This window comes from Myotis brandtii, unplaced genomic scaffold, assembly GCF_000412655.1.
Source record: "Myotis brandtii unplaced genomic scaffold, ASM41265v1 scaffold421, whole genome shotgun sequence".
Lineage (NCBI taxonomy): Eukaryota > Metazoa > Chordata > Mammalia > Chiroptera > Vespertilionidae > Myotis > Myotis brandtii.
In genome coordinates this window covers 1417110-1423252 of record NW_005366140.1, presented here as the reverse complement: position 1 = coordinate 1423252, position 6143 = coordinate 1417110, and positions in this window count along the sequence as shown.

Here is a 6143-nt window from a genome sequence, read left to right as displayed (position 1 = left end):
AGACCATTGGTTGACAAATGGAGGACTCTCTTCCAAGGTCCTTATGCAGGGGTAGGGGGCTTTGCAGCCAGTGGTCTCAGATACTGGGAGGAGTGGACATTTGGGCAGGCCATGGGGTTGCTGAGGAAAGTGAAGAGGTTTTGAGAACAGCTTGGGATATAGGATCTGATGTTGCTTTTAGACAGGCAGATTGCTGGGGCCACAGTTGGCATGAGCCTGGGGTTTGCAGGCACCTAGGTTGCTGCTTCTGAGTGTGTATCTCCCTGGGGAGCTGAGTTGCTTAGCATCCAACCCCCACTCAACTATGTGGCCTGCAGTAAGTGACATAACCTCTCTGAGCTTTGATTTGATCCTCCATAAAACAGGGAGTGTGTGTGTGGGGGGGGGGGGGCGGGGGTGGCGGGTGATAGCTCACCCTCAATGTTGGAGCAGAGCTGAGACATGGGAGGTGCCTGATTGTCTTAGCTTCACCTTGGTCACCCAGGAGGACACTCTTGCACTGCCCCTCCTGACCACATTGAGGTCCTTGCTTGCTAGGTGGCTTGGGCAGCCTGCCTTCTCTCTCTGAATCTCAGTTTCCCCATCTGTAGGATGGACATCACTGTTGGTACCCCAATGCCCACTACATCTTCCAAGTGTTCTTGGGTCTCCAGTGCCTGGCAGACCCCAGCTTTCTCTGTAGACACTCTCAGGGGGCATCTTGTGGTCATCTGGCAGCTCATGCATTCCAAATGGCCTGGTCAGGGTCAGAGTAGCCTCAAGACCCCTGGTGGGCTCCAGGCACGTGCCTGGCCCCTCCAGCCTGCACCTCAGAGCCCCTCTCCTCTTGGAGTACACTCCTCTACTGGTCATTCACTTCCCCTAGCCTGAGGAGGGACTCATTTTCACTCTTGACATCAGTTCAAGCCCTTTTCCCAGAAGGCTCCTGGTTTCCATGGAAATTGGCTAATACAAATAGCTGTGAGGTCAGCACCCTGGCCCCACCTCCCTGCGGTGTCCAAGTCTCCCCCGCCCCCAGCTGGGCGGGCCCTGCCTGCTCAATTGGGCTGACATGACCCTCTACCCCAGTGACCCTGCCCTGACCTCCTCTCACCAGGGACTTGGCAAGGGTGTAGGAGAAGGATCCCTGCCTGTTCTAGGTTGCCCTGACTTTGATTTCTGGGTCAGCCAAATGTGTGACCTTGGGACAGTCCTTCTGTTACCAGCAAGACAAGACTTCAATTCTTATCTACTTGAAGGAAAGATTTCAAGCAAGAGACACAGTGCAGCAAAGCAAGCAAGAATTTGTTGGCTGTAGCAAAAACACACTCAGGACAGTGAAACAAGGAAGGACATAGTAGAAGCAACAGGAGAGCCTAGGCTGGGCTGCTGTGGCTCGCTGGGAAGTCAGAGAAAAGGGGGCCTTGGAGACAAGTTCAGGGAGTTTGCCCAGGATGAGCTGCTGCTGCCCCCTGCTACCCTGGTTGCAAGTCTTGTGGGATCCCTTAGAGTTTAGGGGATACGTGCCTGTGGAGGAAGGAGGGGGAAGGGAATGGCACAGGCACGCTCCCCTTGGGGAGAGCATGAATTGGGTCCTTTGCATTGATGGTATTTATTTCTTGCAGGTGGGAATCTTAGGGGAGGTCTCAGGGGAGGCATTCACCAGCTTTCCAGGTGTGCTCTTTCAGGGTCTTGGTCACCACTGATTGGTTGGCGCCTGGGCAGGGCATCAATAGTCAGCGCAGCTGGTCCTGAGGCAGCCATGGTGTCACTTGTCTGATTTTGCTGCCATTGTGGGCCGGGAGCTGAAATACAACTGAGGCCTAGCTGTTATCGTTAGGGAGGAAAAGGTCAGGGGGTCTAAACTGCATGACCAGCAATATGCTAGGGAAGGAAAGGTTACTGTGGGGGTGAGGTTATCATTTTCCCAGTTTTGCCCCTTGCTAGGCACCCAGGGCTTTTGGTCTTGGTGACGTTCTACACCTGGTCCATTGTCCTTGCTCTGCTCATGTCTGTCTTAATGCCTATAACACTGTGACCTTGGGGAGTCCTCAGGCCCTGTAAGCCTTATGTTACTTCATCTGTCACATGGGCAGGAGTGGGGTAGGGGTGAGTGGGGAGGGTGGATGCTGCCAGCCAGTTTCTGAGGAAGCCTAAGTGCTGCCCTGTGATTCCTGCCCCAGATCAGCTCTCACTCTGCCCATGGCTCCCCATCAACCTCCCCATAAAATCAAACTGCACTCCAGGCCCTGTCCACCCCCACCCTCATCTTCCTCATTCTCTCCTTTAATCATGATTCCAGCCACACCAGCCTCCTCACCTCAGGGCCTTTGCCCTCCTTTTGGAGTACCCTTCCCTCTGTCCTCTCCCTTTCCCAGTCCCATCACCCCTTGTGCTATGCCACTGACCTCTGACGCCATCTGTATGTTTTCCTGTGTGTCTGCCCCCCACTCTGTGTGTCTGCCCCCCACTCTGTGTGGTTTCAAGGCAATCTCAGTCTCCAGGACTCTGTCTTCCCCACTCTGCTCCAGCTTCCTGTAAACATTTCTGAACATTTACCTGAGTAAATTAATAAGTACACAGGGTGGTTGGAGAGAAGGCCTCCCGCACAGCCCAGGGCCCACTCCTGGGCTCTTTGCCAGCTTTTCTATAGCTGCAGGCCTCTTTGGGGATGGGTGGCTCCCGTTTATCAGTTCTTCCCACCTTAGCCAGAGGAAATGGGTGTCTTCAGGGGGTGCACTTAGGGACTGTTTAGATGTCCTCAGCCTGGTTATCCCATGTCCAGCTGAAGACCCCACATTTCCCAGACGTTGGCCATGCCTAGGTTCTAGTCCCTGCACTGCCATCTCAGGTTGACCTTGGCCGACACAACTGAAAATGGACTGTTTGTCACTGCACTGGGCCATAGTTCCCTGCAAGGCCTGGTTGGGGGTGTGCCCAGTACAGTACCCCTCCCCCCCCAATCAAGGAGTACTCCCTGACCTTGTTGATGACATAAAAACGTGGGCTGAGGGGAACATGACTGCAAGGGAGGTGCCAGCATGTTTGGGCTGTGCCTCTGTTGCTGGTGCTCTTGGATGAGTGGCCAGGACTCTCGGAGCCTCTGGAGACTGAGATTACCTTGAGACCAGTCAGGCATGGCTGTAGTCACTGTTGTGTCCCTCCAGCCAGGGAAGGGCCTAGGGCCGTGGTCAGCAGACTGCGGCTCACGAGCCACATGCGGCTCTTTGGCCCCTTGAGTGTGGCTCTTCCTAAGCCTTAGGAGAACCCTAATTAAGTTAATAACAATGTACCTACCTATATAGTTTAAGTTTAAAAAATTTGGCTCTCAAAAGAAATTTCAATCGTTGTACTGTTGATATTTGGCTCTGTTGACTAATGAGTTTGCCGACCATTGGCCTAGGATCCTTGGTTGCAAACATCTCTGAGAGGCATAGCCTGTGAACTCCATTTTTCCAGATGTAAAATAGACTCACTGGCATTTGGGGGGCCGAAGCAGGATGAGAACCCAGCTTGGCCTGCCTCTGCCACTCCTCTGTTGCCAACCTGACCTTGGGCAAATGGCTCTCTGGTCTCGGTTGATTAAGCCTTGTGCCTAAGCCTAGTTCATTGCTGGTGTGTGAGATGATTCCCAGGATCCCAGAGAAGTAGAGGGAACTAGGGGACAAAGAGGCGGTGGCCTGCCCAGGGCCAGCCAGGCCAGCTCAGAAGAGCTAGGATCCTGACACACTGGCCAGGCACAACCAAGGTGCCCATGGTGGGGTATCTATCAGTTGCTGATGCCAAGGGGCTTTGCCTGACATTGTTGGAAGGGTAGAGGAAGGTTGGCTGGTGCCAGCTTGCTGACAAGCAAACAGAAGCCAGAGCGCAGCCAGTGTTTCTGGCACTAGAAGGAGCAGCTGGGTGCTAGGATGCTGCCTGACCCTTGCCTCAGTTGGCACTGTCCCTGGGGGTACCATGGGATTTTCCAGGAGCTTGCTGCTTCCCTCACAGAGCTTGGCAGATGGGTACTGTGAGTGAGGACTCCTTCAGCATTAATATCTCCCTCTTCAGGTGGCAGACTACACTCATAGTTGGTCTATATCCACATTCCATAAAGTGCTATTTATAAAAAAGGAAACCGAGTTCCTGAGAACAACTTGTCCATCACAGATGTTCAGTGAGTTCTCACTGCAGACCAATACATTTGTGAGTTTTACTTCCATTCAATTCATTAATGCTGGCATCAACCCTGGGAGGTAGTTGGAGAAACTGAGGCAGGGAGTTTGAGTCACTTGCTGAAGATCCTGTGGCCAGCAAGTCAAAAAGAGCAGGGATCAAACCCAGCCCTGCACCCTTCCAGCAAGGAACATTTGTTACATGAGGCTAGTTTTTCTTGTCTGAAAAGTGGGCACTGTCACCCCCATTCCCCAGATTCCAAGAATCCGGAAGTCATGTGACATGGTGTTTGGGAAGGCCTGGCAGGGACCTGACACTTCAGTAGGTGTTCGGCAGACTCTGGTTCCTCCTTTCCTCTGGAGGGCAGAATGGAGACCAGGGTTTTGAAGTTTCAGGGAAGCTAACCACAGCTAGGAGGTATGGAAGGGGAGGGGAGGCAGGGATATCATGGGAATATCATAAGTCAGATGGTGGTCTTGGGCTAGTGACTTCCTATAGTATGAGCCCCAGTCATTTCCTCCAAGAGATGTCATGGATTAAGCACTTACCAGCGGCTAGTACAACCCTGAAATGTGAGCCCTTATTAAGGCTTAGCTCAGTCTTGCTCCCTCCCAGGACTCCTGGTTCTGGACTGGATTTCCACCAACCCCAACCTGAACCTGGTGTAATAAGAGCCAGTATCTGGGAAGATTTGTAACCCTCTCTCTCCTGGAGATTAAGGGAATCCAAGAGCAGGTGGGCTTGGGAGAAATTCCAGTGACAGCAGAACACTGGATGACAGATGGCTCCCTAAACTGCTGGTGTCTGACTGCAAAGAATTTCATGAACCACACCTCACAGAGAAGCTGAGGCTCACAGGCCTGTTGTGACCTCCTGTGGGTCAAAGGCATTCACCAGAGGATCAAGGCAAGGGCTGGGATATAAATTCTCCAGGTGTAAGAATCATTGTCCAATGAGGGAAAAGGCTCAAAGTGCCCAAGGTTGTGCGGTGGGTGGGTCAATGGTTGAACAGGAATTGGAACCTGAGTCTCTCAGGCCTCCAGGGCTATTCTTTGACACTTGCCTTATCCTCTTCCAAAAAGCAGACTGCTGGATTCACACCCAGATCCAGCCACTTAAGTGCGTTGCGGTCTTGGGCAAGGAGCTTGACCTCTATGCTCTGGTTTCTGTAAAAGGGGCCAATGGTAGCTTTAAACTCATGGGATTGTGGTTAAGATTACAAAAGGCTTATAGCAGGGAAGAGGCCGGACTGGGATGCCATTGGATCGAGGGACAGAAAGCTTGAACTCGGAAAAGTCCAACACTTCCAGAAAATCACAAATCGAACTAGTAGGATTCCATTTCTTTCCACGTCTTCACACCAACCGGGAGCCGCAGAGTGCCAGCCTTAGTGAACTCCAGCGAGTTCACCTCTCCCTGTCGTTTGCAGCGGAATAATAGGGAGTGATTATCCACGAGTCCTTCGGCCGAGATGGCCCAAGTTCACTCTCCACAGTCTCAGGGGACTTCATGTGGGGCGTAGGAGGGCACCTCTAGCCGCCATGCTCCGGGCCTGACCGCACCTTGCACACTTGAGCTCCGCCCGTGGCACACCGCCCACGGCCCCTGCGGCTGGCCACCCCCCTTCGGCTTCGCAGCCAATCCTCGTCGCCCTCCAGGCTACTCCCTCTGTTTCACTGGAGCCAGTTGCTCCAGCCACCTCGGAGCCCCGCTCTTGTTCCCCAGCGATTGGTCGTCAGGGCTGCTTGTCTTCTGCCAGTGCTCCAATTCTCGCCAGCCTCCAGGCCCTCACCTCCCAGCACCTCCGCTGGGCGGGACCACCCTTGACACTCCGAGTCTCTCACAACAGTCCCGCCTCTACCCCAGCAGCGATTGGCTTTAGGGGTTGCCCGTCTGCTTTATGCCCACCAATCATTGCCATCTCCAGCTCTGATTGGTCATCGCACAGCCAATCGGGGCGCGTCGTGGACCCCCTCCCGCGGCGCGCGCCGGAGGGGTACGCGAGG